We start from the raw sequence: 15,635 nt of genomic DNA, 5'->3' as shown, positions 1-15,635 counted from the left end.
GCAATAATTGCATTTATAAAGCCAAAAAAAAATTTACATTTTCCCTGCAAGCTGCCTTTATTTTGCTCAGCAACAGCTGGGGAGCCAGTGTGTATGATGAGGCCACAATGTAGTGCATTGGGAACAAGATTAGAGATTTTTTGGATACATTCTGGTGTCATTTTGACTTTGGATGGAAGTAACGGATGAGTAAAAATTGGTATTTGGGTGTCAGTGGCACCTTCCCACTGTAACCCTATAAAGGTACTCTTGATGGAAAAAATAAGAATAGGCCTTGATGTAAAAAATTGCAATGATATGCACCTGTCAAACAGGTGCTGAAAAATTGGTCTTTGGGTGTTAATTCTTCGAAAATAATGAAAGTGCCAGAATCCTCCTCCCCTCTCTCCTCCTGTGTGTTCTGTGACATAGGAATGATGGTGTCTGGATAAAGTGGGCCTTGAGAGGAAAGGAAGTCCTCCTCTTCCTCCTGCTGCTGTGCCTCCAGTGCCCTGTCCATAATGCCATGCAGAGTCTGCTCCAGCAGGAACACAACAGGGATTGTGCCACTGATGCATGCACTGTCACTGCTCACCATTCTTGTGGCCTCCTCAAATAGTGACAATACAGTGCATGCACCCTTAATGATCAGCCATTGACGTGGGGAAAAAAAGCTGAGGCGGCCTGAGCCTGTTGCCGTGCCATACTGGCACAGATACTCATTGACGGCCCCTGCTGCATGTATAGCGGCTGCAGCATTCCCAAATTTGAGTTCCATCTGGTGGGAATGTCACAGATCAGGTGGTTTACGCGCAGGTGTAATTTCCGCTAAATTTCAGTTCTGGACCCTTTTTTGTCGCTCAAATCGAGCAGATTTGGGCGTTTTTCTTCTTTTTACATTGGTGTCCTTTTGCCCTGCAGAAAATCATGGCAAAACGTGGTAAAAAAACGCCGTAAAATCGCACGATTTTCTACCTGAAAATGGACCCATACTTTTGTGGGGTGCGAATGAGCCATGACTGGATAAAGTCATGATGACAGTATCCAATAATGACTCTGACAGTGCTCTGTGCCCTGATTGGCTGAAGCAGTGAAAGCTTCAGCCAATCAGGGCACAGAGCACTGTCAGAGTCATTATCATCAGGGCTTGCAATGCACTGTTCAGCGACGCAATGCATTTTTGTCCATTCGGGGGGGCCGAACAAACGGATCAGCAACAAGGGAATCCAAGATAATAGCAATCTGGGTCAGGCAAGGAAGCAGACAGGAATCCAGAAAGCTGATGCTAACAGAAGTTTAAAAAAGGGGGACTAATCCAGCTAAAGGGTGTGTGGCCAGGCTCAACTGGCATTTGATGGGAGCAGTAAGGAGTTCAAGAAGACTCATTAACCTGTAGCTGATGGAAGAAACTGGAAGGCTGCCTATTACATCCTATGATCATCAGCATTATCAAGCATCAATAATGCAGTATTTTCCTGATTGTGGTGTAGTGCTTCTCCTGTAGGAGGGGTAGGATTACTGTCCAGGTCTTCCCAACAGGTTTTGCCCCGCAGCCAGGCATGCAGGCTCATCCACACATTTCTCCAATGACCAGTCTAGGGATGTTGTTTTTGTTATTTTTATTTCTGGAGAACTTGGATAGGGATGACATGGACAGCCTCCCCTTAGTCAGCTTTCTTTAGCTTCAAGGTCTCTGCTTTGAGGTCCTCAGGTCGCCACCTGCAGCCTCACGACAGCAGACATAACAGCAGCTTTACCTGCAAGGCAAGCATGTCCTCCAGGCTGGACCAATCTTCTCCAGTAAAAGACCAGGAGCTCAGTGTGGTCACGGAATATATACAGTCTCTCAGCATGTCTTCAGAACCTGCCTCTCTAGGATAGGTCAGGGCTGTGTCAATATATACTGTATGCTGACATCTGAATATCTCCAGGCCTATCACCCAGAAATCCTCAAGTTCTCTATATGCAAGGGAAGCTATTAGACCAGACTGGCATCACTGAGCAGACTTGACTAGCAGATTGTACCTTCACTAAGTACAATGAGCAGACTATGCTTTTACCTAAAAAAAAAAAACATTAACAGCCACACTGACTACAATGTGGCAACTAAATTTACCTATCAAAACACATACTAATAATATCTGTTTAAATCTAGCACTTATCTAGGAGGGTGCTACAGAGGTATTCCAGAAAAATACATCATAATAACCACTAGAGGGAGCTGAAAATCATAGGAAGTAAACATAGTATATAAATTACGTAGGTTATTAGGGATGGTTGTGTGAATGCTGGAGACATTTGCACAGCACATTTTTTATAAATAGACCCTATGACAGTGATGGCGAACTTTGGCACCCCAGATGTTTTGTAACTACATTTCCCATGATGCTCAACTACACTGTAGAGTGCATGAGTATCATGGGAAATGTAGTTCCCATGATGTTCAACTACACTGCAGAGTGCATGAGCATCATGGGGAATGTAGTTTCAAAACATCTGGGGTGCCAAGGTTCACCATCACTGCCCTACGGCATGTCTTTTCTGCAATAAGAACATCTGTGCTCACGTTTTTTTAAGTTAAAGTGCCAAGTGGGCATTTCAAAATACTTTAAGCAGACATTATCCACTGGTATCACCATCGACCTGTCACTCTAAGCAATGCCATGCAGCCATCGCTGGAGTGATTGCATGTACACAGGAAGTAGCAGCAGATCAGTAGCGCAGAGATGCAACAAATGATGAAAAAAAGGTGAAAAGAGAACTTTATTTTTAAAAATGCCAGGTACTTGTGATACACAATGCTGTTGCAAACTGAATATTATTTATTTACATCATAGGTTAGTATTTGTTCTATTAGTCTTCCTAAAGTCTTAAATAGGCTGAGCTGTGAGACATGAAAAGAGTCAACTATTTTCCCGTATTCGATTTTACTGTTCCAAGCTGGACACATTGAGATATATGTCACCTCTGAAGTTTGAGGGTAATACATCCCTCTCTAAATTCTGCAGAAATGTGTTTCTTATTTTTCTTTTTTTTTATATAGCATGAGGGGATAGTTACAGAATATAACATATTAGCATTTAAATATAAAAATGTCACAATGGAAGAAAATTCCCTATTAAACAAAAAAAATAAAAAAATAATAAAAAAGACAAATGAGGCAGCTTTATGAAAAGAGTAGAAAAGTGTAGCCTGCAATGACCAACATGCAAGCTTTTATTTGCTATCTTGCAATGGAAATAAAATGTGGAGAATGGTTGCTATGGCTAGTTGGATGCTTTTTCTTTTTTTGGTTTTGATAAATCAGATCCTGGTATGAACAGCTATTGTATAATGTAACTCTAGTGTGGCTCTAGCTATATGCTGAGTTATATGCCATTGACATAAACAATTCTACTTTCTCAGTGTTCAGCATCATTATTTCGGCAGGAAACTCTTTCCAGTAAAAATTGGTTCTTGATCTATTGCTAAGATGTAATTATGAATGCTCTATAGGTATATTCTCCTAGCAGCCATAAGAAAAGCCAATTTAGGGCACTGCTTAGCATGATATGGCACTTTGACTCAATCACCTCTATTCATACAAAGTACACATTGAAGACATGTGCTGTTCAGTGAAGCAGTCAGATTTTGCCAGTTTTTCGAAGCCAATGGTTGCTATGGTTTACTGCTACTCTTTAAAGGTTTAAAGGTTGATTTTAAATAAAGAACATTGTGTGGAGTGCTTAAAGTGATTATAAAACATTTTTTTACAGGCTTTCAGCAGCTGATTTAACCACTTTTTTGTATGTAGTGTCTCTATCTTTTAATCGTTGCCTATGTTCCAGCCCAAGTGGGTGCCATAACCATTACTCCAGGTTTCATGTTTCTGGGGGGGCTTGCAGCATCCTATGGAACTGACTACATTGCGTGCATCATTGGAATCACACAGCCTCATAGTCTAGAATGGCAAGACATTCTCCTGCTCCTCCCTCTTCTTCCTCCCTCTCTTCTCCAAACTAACTGTCTCTACACTGCCTCCTGTTAACTCTTTCCTGTGAAGATCATAACTTCAGGGATTATCACGGTCAGGGGTCAGACTCTGAGACCAGTAGCTATAGCAGTAGAGGGGTTCACACTGACCAGTGGGATAATTACATGAGCAGGTCACCCTGGTGGATGTAGTACGCTCATCCAAAGTGCGAGGTCTAAGCACTAACTGGTCTTCACCAGAGCTCCTGATGGTGAGATTGATTTCACTGCATGCTAGTGCCAGGTCGCGGTCCTCTGGTTCGCTCCACCAGGAGGTGTGCAAGCCTGGGGCCAGTAATAGATGTATCAGGTAGGGATCAAGCACAAGCCTAGTCAGTAAACAAGTCAAAGGTCGGTAACAAGTTGTTGCAGGTTGCGATCAAGCAGAAGCATAGTCGAGGAACAAGCCAAAGATTGGAAACAAATGGTAGCAAAGAAAAGGACAGCTGCAAGTATGCAAGGAGCAAGATATCAGCTGGAGAGAGCACAATCATCTGGAAAACAGGAAGTGCAGAGAAATTAGGAAGTTCTTGGGGGGAGCGGAGTTCAAGGTTCACCAGTAACAAGGTACAAGGCAATATTGTCCAAGGGATCAGACAGGAAGCTGGTAGAGCTACAACCAGACAGCGCAGAGATCCCAAGTTCAGATCCAGACCCTGACAAAAAAAACAGCACTTCAAGTGTTACTAAACCCACAACAGTAAAGTCAGTCTGTATATGCAGTAAAGCATGTTTGGTATACTCACTGTGGAACCTAAGGAGTTAATCCTGTGTATTGTGTAAAAAGGCTATTTGATCCAGTCTTCTCTGATCCTCCCCTTCTTTTACTGTCCTCAAGCAATCTACTAATATTACAGAGCCTTGGAGACACTCTGCACATGCTCAGTTTGATGTGTACTGCTAGAGAGATTTTTTATCTTTGGGAGGGTGCATGTGATCAGCACAGGGCCAATCAGCACTGTCCAGACAGAGGGTCAGGGGTCCTGAAGGGGTCATAGGACAGTCAGAGGAGAATGAAAACTCCTACAGACTTTAACCAGTGCTTGCCTGTTCACTAATAGAAGTCACATGACTGCACTTGGCCATAGGCTTCTAATATATCCTGCAGGTTTGGTGCACTTATTAAATGCAGGAGTTTTGGTGCGCTTTCAGAAAGTGCACCACCCCTGCGGGATATAACAGAAGTCTATGATAAAGGGCAGTTAGCCCTGGAAGGGTGCAGGTGCACTGCGCTGCACTGGCAGTGCAGGTAACCCACAGCACATCAGTGTGAAAGAAACCTTATAGGGAGCTCAGAACAATAAGGGTCTATTTACAGTTGCAGTTTGGGGTGTGCCTCAAAGTTAAGAAGTGCTTTTATCACCCCCTGTCCAACTGCACCCCCTTTAGCTGCAGTGGCCAGGGGTGTACACATCACAGCCGAAGCAGACGTTATATGCCTGGTCATGCCTTGTCATGGTTGGTGGGTGTAGCACCTGCCAAGCATGACCTATTCAAGTGAATGAGGCCACTCTGCAAGGACCCTGCATTTGAGAGCATAGACCACATCCATGGTGGTGATGGCATCTCAGATGACATTCTCAAGGAAATTTCTTGAGCACTCTCCTCATAGATGGGTAGGGGATGTGCTTGACCCCTCTGCGGGCCAAACCTTGAATAATCAGGGGGTGTTGCCCTGGATGTTGCTCCAGATCACCTTCCTGACTGTGGCATTTAGCATCTTCTTTCCCCAAGACGCTTCCTTCTCTACCGTGACCAGGCATCTCTGTAGCTACTTCTTTAGCCAGACAAACAGACCTCAAAGACTCCAATGAACTTCACCAACATGTTAAAACCTCATGGTTTTTGCCACAAGTTCAGGGAAATTAAGTCTCTCAATTTTTCTCATGCCCACTCATGATGAGAAATATTAAATTGATGAACTTACCGTATATACTCGAGTATAAGCCGAGATTTTCAGCCTCTTTTTTGAGGCTGAAAGTGCCCCCCTCGGCTTATACTCGAGTCATCGCTGTCTGTCTGCCCGATCAGCGTGTCGAGCAGACAGACAGCGGCCATTCTAGGATTCAAAGGCCGCGCCTCCGTCTCCGCCTTCGCCTGTGATAGGCGGAACACTGAATTTCCCAGCAGTCTGTGTTCCGCCTATCACGGACGTCCTCTCATCCTCGTCCGTAGTATGAGGATGAGCGGACGTCCATGATAGGCGGACCACTGACTGCTGGGAAATTGAGTGTTCCGCCTATCACGGACATCCGATAGGCGGAACACTCAATTTCCCAGCAGTCAGTGGGAAATTGAGTGTTCCGCCTATCACCGACGGAGGCGCGGCTTTTGAATCCTAGAATGGCCACCGACGAAGAGCTGCGGGACGGGCCGGGACGCAGGCCGGGACGGGACGCAGGCCGGGACGCAGGCCGGGACGGGACGCAGGCCGGGACGGGACGCAGGCCGGGACGGGACGCAGGCCGGGACGGACACAGGCTGGACGGACACAGGCTGGACGGACACAGGCAGGCTGGACACAGGTAGGCTGCACGGACACACACACACACACACACACACACACACACACACACACACACGGATGCATGCACACACAGGGATGGATGGACACACACGGATGCATGGACACACACACACACACACACACACGGATGCATGCACACACACAGGGATGGATGGACACACACACACACGGATGCATGGACACACACACACACACACGGATGCATGGACACACACACACACACACGGATGCATGGACACACACACACACGGATGCATGGACACACACAGGGATGGACGACACACAGGGATGGACAGGCATGTCTCACCCTCGGCTTATACACGAGTCAATAATTTTTTCCAGTTTTTTGGGGGTAAATTGGGGACCTCGGCTTATATTCGGGTCGGCCTATACTCGAGTATATACGGTATGCTCTGGAAATCAAGGTAATTGGTGGATTGCTAATTTCCTGATCTCAGTACTTCATGCCCGTTCAATATGAGACTTTTTTTTAAATCACACAGGTTTGTCTATTACAAAAAAAATGAAATGCAATTCATTAATCACAATTCAATTCTTGAATTGCTTGATTCTCCACAAATCTGCATATAAATATTCAGGTCAATCAAGCACCTGCAAGTTGCCAATCTTCTCCTCACTAGGTTGCCACATTTTTTACTGTTGCCATTATCAAATAGCTACCAAATAATTTCTATATAATATATATATATATATATATATATATATATATATATATATATATATATATGAGTCCTAGGCTGAACACTAGGAAAAACATTGTGTGTGCATGTAATATGAATAGAGTATGATGTTGGGCATATGGATACCATTAGGTTTGCTTTCCTTTTGTTTTATACAGAATGTTTTATAAAGAATGACTCTTGACACCAATGGAAATGGAAATTTTGCCGAGCTTTGTGGTGCCTTATCTTTCATGTCCATTTGCCCTAAAGCACTTTGTTTTCTCTCAGCTTCCTCTGTTTGGCCTTTTAGTTGCCATCATTTTGTGAATGTTTTATCAAGATAAAAGAAATCTGAAAACTCTCAGGATCAAGCGCAATAGCTTTTAACTTTTAACTCTGTAGGAGACTCAGAAAAAGCTGTCTCAGGTCATGGAGAAGAAAGCGAACAAAGGAGAAAGGAGTATTATAGTGGACGAGAAGACAATGAAGCAAATATAAACTGGCTGTAGGAATTAAGTTGTCAGGCAGGAGGAGGAGGGAAAGTGGCTGGTAAGAAGGAAAGGGATCTATGCAAAGTGACAGAACTTGTTTTAAACGATATATGAATAAAGTATGTTAGTGGCTGACGAACTAGATCTGCATGTTCAAAAAAATTAGATTTATATAATTATTAAGGTACAGCTGTGCAGAGTATTGACCATAACAACCAGAGTGTATCCTTCGCTGGACTATAACAGGCTAAAATCTGACTGGTCGCATTGAGTTATTGCACTTTGTACAACAAAGCAATTTTTGGCTACTTTATAATGAAATGTAAACACACGCAGGTTGATTTAATAAAACTGGAGAGTGTAAAATCTGGTGCAGCTGTGCATGGTAGCCAATCAGCTTCTAAAGCCCCTTTCCCACGGGGCGGATGCCAGCAGCAGATCCGACCGCTTAACAGGGGATCTCTCCGCTGATTCCCGCTGAGCAGGCTGATGACATGTTCGTATCCACTCCGCTGATTCAGAGCTGGCACAGACACAACCCACTGTTCTCTATGGGGCAGTCGGATGGAAACAGACCACCTGTCTGCTTCCATTTGATTGTCATCCGATCTGATCCACCGGAAAGATGGGTACCGGATTTTCATCCATCTGGTCCTGATTGGATCGGATGCCAGTGGGTGTCAGCGGACCTGTCCACTGACATCCGTCGCTCCATAGAGGTTCCGATCAGGTCTGCCTGAAAAACTTACAGGCGGACCCAATCGGAATGTCCATGTGAAAGGGGCCTAACTCCAGCTTGGTTAGTGAAGCTATGACAAACAAACCTGGAAGATGATTGGTTTTTATGCAGAGCTGAACCAGATTTTGCACTGTTTCAAATGGGTTTAAAAAAATACCCTGGCCCCACTTTCAGGGATGCACAGGTGATATAACTGCACCTCCCGGCAGACCCAAGAGCTTGAGAATGCAATCTTGCAATACTGGAGGGCATTCTTATGAGGTCCTTCCTGAGCTTCAAACCAATGCTGCGTACACACGATAGGACTAGGTCCGATGGTCTTCCCGATGGACTTTCGGCAGAGTTCCGACTGACTTTTTGAACAAACAGACTTGGCCACACACAAGCACACCAAAGTCCGATGGATTTGAACGTGATGACGTACGACCAGACTAGAACAAGGAAGTTCATAGCCATTAGCCAATAGCTGCCCTAGTGTCGGTTTTTGTCCGTCAGACTAGCATACAGACGAATGGATTTTTCGACTGGACTCGAGTCCATCAGAAAGATTTGAAACATGCTCTAAATCTAAAGTCCGCCTGATTTTTAGACAGCAAAGGTTCAATGAAGCCCACACACGGTCAAATTGTCCGACAGATTCATTCCGTCAGACCTTTGCTGACGAAAAGTCCGGTCGTGTGTACACGGCATTAGTTGTAACATAACCTGTGTCTCCTAGAAGCATCAGAAGACAAGCCATTTTTTTAGCTATTTGTGTTGGGGGTGGGGTGGGTGTCAGTCAAAAAAGCTATTTGCTATTTGTCACGAAAATTAATGGCTTTTAAATCCATTTGTGTAGGGGCAGGGAGTTGTCAAAAAAGTAGACCTACTGTTTGGCCATGAAAGGTCCACTTTAATGGGATGGTGATATTAAAATTCTATTTTCAAGTACTGCTTAATTTTGCTTACATTTACAGAAAATCAAGTCAAAATATTCAATTTAGTGTGCATGAATATTAAAGCAACTTGTATGTAAAATTACATTAGCCTTAAGGGCAGAAATTAAGTGTATATAACCCCTAACAATTAACTTCTATTATTTTCTCCCTTGTGGCCTGTTAAAAGCATTTTGTTATATCTGTCTGATAAGTGGGAAAAAAATCCTACTGACCCTGCCAGCTGATAACTCCCTGTAAACTCTGCAGTGTTGTCTAAAATAATGTTGGTAGCCTTGCCCAATGCCCAATCACAGAACACCTCGACCCTTATGTTAGACAAGGAGAGGGGAGGGGAGGGTGTTCTTAAGTCCTAATACACTTCCTGCCCTAGGGTAACAACACTGCTACTAAATAGATACAGTATACTGAGTGAGCATTGTCACCCTCAGGACAGGAAGCACGTTACTGGGTTAATGGCAGGATCACCACTTAAAAATAAACAGAAAAAAAACCTCGAAAAAAATAATAATTAAAAGATCAGATAAATGTAGTAACACTATGGGGGTTATTTACGAAAGGCAAATCCACTTTGCACTGCAAGTGCACTTGGAAGTGCAGTTGCTCTAAATCTAAGGCAAATGAGGGGAAGCTCTGCTGATTTTATCATCCAATTATGTGCAAGCTAAAGTGCTGTTTTTTATTTTCTTTTCATGTCCCCCTCGGATCTACAGCAACTTTACTTCCAAGTGCACTTTCAAGTGCACTTGCAGTGCAAAGTGGATTTTCCTTTAGTAAATAACCCTCTATGACTATCTAATGATTGGTAAACAACAATATTTTTTTTTTTTTATTCTTGTTTTAGATATCTTTTAAAACAAACCTGAAGGGAAAAGTACTTACCCAACAGTTGCAAAAACATTCCCTCGCATTCAGTCCTGCTAGCCAAAGGTTCTTAAAACCTTCTTCTACTATGTTAACATAAGCCTCAGGTCAACTCGGCTGTCTACATTTGTAAACATGTTGAAGCGTTATCAAAGATTAAACTAAGAACAAGCTCACCTGGAGCTCAAACTGTACCTAAAAGAAGATATAAAAGGTTTTGGTAAATGTATTAAAGCTGAATTCTGGTCTAGACTAACATTGTCTAAATGCAAGAAGCATGTATATCCTTACTCGAATCTTGGTGCCCTGTTTATTTCTTCTATAAAATGTGCAGTTATTTAGCATTTATAATTTATTTAGCATAGATTTTTTGTATAAAAGACTGATTGCTGCTGCTCCCTCTCAATGGGCAGGGTGACTGGTCTTGTATCCGCCCCCTCCCTAAAGTTTTCTGCAGGCAGGCTGTAGTGGGATGACCTACTGGGTCCCTCCTGTAACAAAAATGTAAAGGTAGGATAGTTTTGCCTTAACGAGATGTGATCTGTAGAAGTAGTGTAATTGTAGATGTAGTTTAATTCTGGGTTATTAAAAATATAGTATTCAAATTAGCATCATTAGCATTTGAAAAGGACAGAGCCAATTTCTAGGATCGAAGTGACACCTACAGTGGTGTGAAAAAGTGTTTGCCCCCTTCCTCATTTCCTGTTCCTTTGCATGTTTGTCACACTTAAGTGTTTCGGAACATCAAACCAATTTAAACAATAGTCAAGGACAACACAAGTAAACACAAAATGCAATTTGTAAATGAAGGTGTTTATTATTAAAGGTGAAAAAAATCAAAACCATCATGGCCCTGTGTGAAAAAGTGATTGCCCCCTAAACCTAATAACTGGTTGGGCCACCGTTAGCAGCAACAACTGCAACCAAGTGTTTGCGATAATGTGCAATGAGGCTTTTACAGCGTCCTGGAGGAATTTTGGCCCACTCATCTTTGCAGAATTGTCCTAATTCAGTTACATTAGAGGGTTTTCGAGCATGAACAGCCTTTTTAAGGTCATACCACAACATCTCAATAGGATTCAGGTCAGGACTTTGGCTAGGCCACTCCAAAGTCTTCATTTTGTTTTTCTTCAGCCATTCGGTGGTGGACTTGCTGGTGTGTTTAGGATCATTGTCCTGCTGCAGAACCCAAGTTCGTTTCAGCTTGAGTACACGAACAGATGGTCGGACATTCTCCTTCAGGATCTCTTGGTAGACAGCAGAATTCATAGTTCCTTTTATCACGGCAAGTCTTCCAGGTCCTGAAGCAGCAAAACAGCCCCAGACTATCACACTACCACCACCATATTTTACTGTTGGTATAATGTTCTTTTTATGAAATGCAGTGTTCCTTCTACGCCAGATATACTTGGACACACACCTTCCAAAGAGTTCCACTTTTGTCTCATCGGTCCACAGAATGTTGTCCCAAAAGTCTTGGGGATCATCAAGATGTGTTGTGGAGAAATTGAGACGAGCTTTGATGTTCTTTTTGCTCAGCAGTGGTTTTCTCCTTGGAACTCTGCCACGCAGGCCATTTTTGCCCAGTCTTTTCCTGGTGGTGGAGGCATGAACGCTGACCTTAACTGAGGCAAGTGAGGCCTGCAGTTCCTTGGAAGTTGTTGTGGGGTCTTTTGTGACCTCTTGGATGAGTCGTCGCTGCGCTCTTTGGGGTAATTTTGGGCGGCCGGCCACTCCTGGGAAGGTTCACCACTGTTCCATGTCTTCGCCATTTGTGGATAATGGCTCTCACTGTGGTTCGCTGGATTCCCAAAGCTTTGGAAATGGCTTTATAACCCTTTCCAGACTGATAGATCTCAATTACTTTCTTTCTCAATTGTTCCTGAATTTCTTTGGGTCTCGGCATGATGTGTAGCTTTTAAGGATCTTCTGGTGGACCTTACTGTGTCAAGCAGCTCCTATTTAAGTGATGCCTTGATTGTGAACAGGTGTGGCAATAATCAGGCCTGGGTGTGGCTAGAGAAATTGAACTCAGGTGTGGACAACCACAGTTATAGTATGTTTTAACAAGGGGGGCAATCACTTTTTCACACAGGGCCATGATGGTTTGGATTTTTTTTCACCTTTAATAATAAACACCTTCATTTACAAATTGCATTTTGTGTTTACTTGTGTTGTCCTTGACTATTGTTTAAATTGGTTTGATGTTCCGAAACACTTAAGTGTGACAAACATGCAAAGGAATAGGAAATGAGGAAGGGGGCAAACACTTTTTCACACCACTGTAGATGCCAATAAAAGTTCCCATCAGAGTAAACATAGAATGCCACCTTCCTGAGGCTTCAAAGAAAACTGCTAGTCATCTTGGCTACAGAGATCTGCAGGGGGCAGTTGCAAGGCCCTAGCCGTTCTGCAAAGTTTGATTAATATCAACAGATCTAAGGAACCTATTTTAAATCTCATAAAAGCTAAAATATTAGCCACAGAGAGATGAAAATAATTCCTTTTGATCGTGCACGTCATGGGTTATGTATACATGTAACTCTGTATTTTTAGCATGTGTGGAATCCTAGAAAACCAAACAAAACCGATATATGGCGCCTAATTGCGGCAGGCAGGCAGTGATTGGTACTGTTGCGATCAGACTGATGCGCTGGTATCGGAAATCCTATCCATGACCCAGCAATCAGTGCTGTTCTGGGCCAATTCGACTCTGGTAATTTCAGAACACAAAACATCCTGTGGGCTGAGAAAGGAACAACCCAGAGGGATTGGCCAAAGGATAGCGTCCAGCCCACATCCATATTTCAATAAATTGGGTAGCCTGAGATATGGACATGGTTCTTCCATGAAGCCAGTTCGAAACTGGGGAGTTCCCACATGTTCCAGTATGCTTCTTCTAAAGGATAGACTTTCGTAAAGTTTATTTATGTTTTTATCCCCTTTTAGTTTCATAGCAAATTGCCAATTTGTGTGTCTTTCTGTATTTGTTGTATCTTTTTTGGGTAAATCCTTTTTCTTTGTATATCTTAAATGCACTGCCCACTTTCAGGATATTAAATGATAAAATTAATACGTGACTTCTGTGTACTAAGCTAGGAATCGGTATACAATTGCACTGCGTGTTGGCAGATTGCATGCAGATTGTACGCTAACAGATCTGTCAGACGGAGATCTCTGTGTGTGGTGGCTCAGCAGACCAGTCTGCGGACAAACTGTTGGGTGGTGACAGGCTAACGTTTATTAAAAATCAGATACAAAAGACTGCATATGATCAGAAACCATATACAAACAAAAAAGCCTTTGCCGTACAAGAATTTTTGTACATTTCCTTCCACGGTTCTGACTTGCTGTGAAACATCGAGGAAAACCGGACAATCATTTGCCCGAATGTCTCATAGTGCATACTTAGCTTTATAGTGAGTGTCAAGTTCTATGTTACTATGTCAGATGGCAGCTTAAAGTTCTCAAATTACTTAAGGAAACCAAATGAAATATCCAAATGTGATGCTTATCCCTTGCCCTGGGTGGATGAGTTGATAGAAAGGTCCCACCAAGTATATTACCACCCTTAATCTTATTTAAGGGTATTGGCAGGTTTCCTTAACAAACAAACCAAATGAAAAGAAAGCTTGTGTTACACCAGATGGTCCTCCCTTTCGACTTACATGAGGCCCTGGTCTCATTCCAAAGAATGGTAGACAGCATAATCAAGACGCACAACACATATACTTGGACATATCTAGATCATGTTGTCATTTTCACTTTTGACTGGGATTCCTGCCTACAGAAGGGGCAGACAGTTTTAGATTCCATGCATAAGAATGGTTTATCAACCAATCCAAAAAATGCACAATAGACATAGAAGAAGCCTGCTATGTGATCTACAGCGTTGGGCAGATAAAGCCTCCAATAAACCGGACTGAAGGACGGAAAGAGGGAAAGTGACAGAGGGGTTAGGTTCAGGGATCAGTGAACATTACCAGTAACTGAAAAGGAAAGCACATTTTTGTGTAAATCAATATTTTGGAAAAAAGATAAAATTCAAGACAAATCCATGTTGGCACCAATTGATTTTCACTTTTCTACAACTCAGAACCTCTTCTAGTGAAAATGCTAGAAACAGGCTTGAATCAGCTTTATTTTTGATGGCTAGCGGGGCTTTGATGTTGGGGATGGGGAATGATCTAAGCAGTTGCAAAGAGCTGTCCATACATATATATATATATACATCTTTTTGCTTATTCTGTTTGGTGGCCGCTGTTTATTTTATTCCTGCTCTACCAACCACTGCTAGGTCTAAACCTTTTTCACCTAGGAATGACAGTATTATTTGTTAATTAGATACACAGATATCTGAATGTCATAGCAATGTGTTGTAATACCCATAGCACAGTTTGTGCTGTGTTAAATGTATTGTAAGCATGTTTACTTTCTCTCTGCTGAAAAACAATGTGGCCTTTCAGATCTCTAATAAGCTTGTCAAAATGTGGGTCTTGTGGTTAGTAAGGGTCACATACTGCCTGGCTCGTTTCATGTTTGTGTCAGGAACTGACCTCCAAGGAGAATTGATCCCAGTGTCTCTATCAGCCATGCTTATGGAATTCTATTAAAGATGTTATTAAAGGCAGGGACGTGTTTGTTAAATAGCTTTAAAAGGGATATTAGTACAGATCGGGAAATGATGAAACAAATATAAACTCACTGCAGGTGATGTCAGTTAGAAGGTGAGCCAACGATCTGGATTTATTGGTAAAAAACCTCCAAAAAAATAAGCAAAAGCTCATAATTAACCACTTCAGCCCTGGAAGATTAGGCTGATCAATGACCAGAGCACTTTTTACAATTTTCACTGTGCTGCTTTAACTGGTAATTGTGCGGCCATGCAATGTTGTACCCAAACAAGCTTTCGTTTGATGGTATTTTATTGCTTCTGCAATGTTTATTTTTTGCGATATAAACGGAAAAAAATAATGTTTTCTACTTTTTGTCAGAAGAAAAATCCAATAAACTCAATTCTAATCATACATTTAGGCCAAAATGTATTCAGCCACATGTCTTTTGTAAAAAAAAATGTCAATAAGCGTATATTTATTGGTTTGCGCAAAAGCATCTACAGACTAGGGTACATTTTCTGGAATTTACGCAGTTTTTAGTTGACTGCCTATCTCATTTCTTGAGGTGTTAAAATGGCAGGGCAGTACAACCCCCCCCCCTCCCCCAAACAACCCCATTTTGGAAAGTAGACACCCCAAGGAAATTGCTGAGAGGCTTGTTGAGCCCATTGAATATTTAATTTTTTTGTCCCAAGTGATTGAAAAATGACAAAAAAAAAATTACACAAAGTTGTCTCTAAATGATATATTGCTCAAACATACCATGGGCATATGTGGAATTACACCCCAA

This window comes from Lithobates pipiens, unplaced genomic scaffold (genome assembly GCF_037356315.1).
Source record: "Lithobates pipiens isolate NorthernLeopardFrog02 unplaced genomic scaffold, aLitPip1_a1.2 Scaffold_28, whole genome shotgun sequence".
Classification (NCBI taxonomy): Eukaryota; Metazoa; Chordata; class Amphibia; order Anura; family Ranidae; genus Lithobates; species Lithobates pipiens.
Note: the sequence above shows the minus strand (reverse complement) of the source record.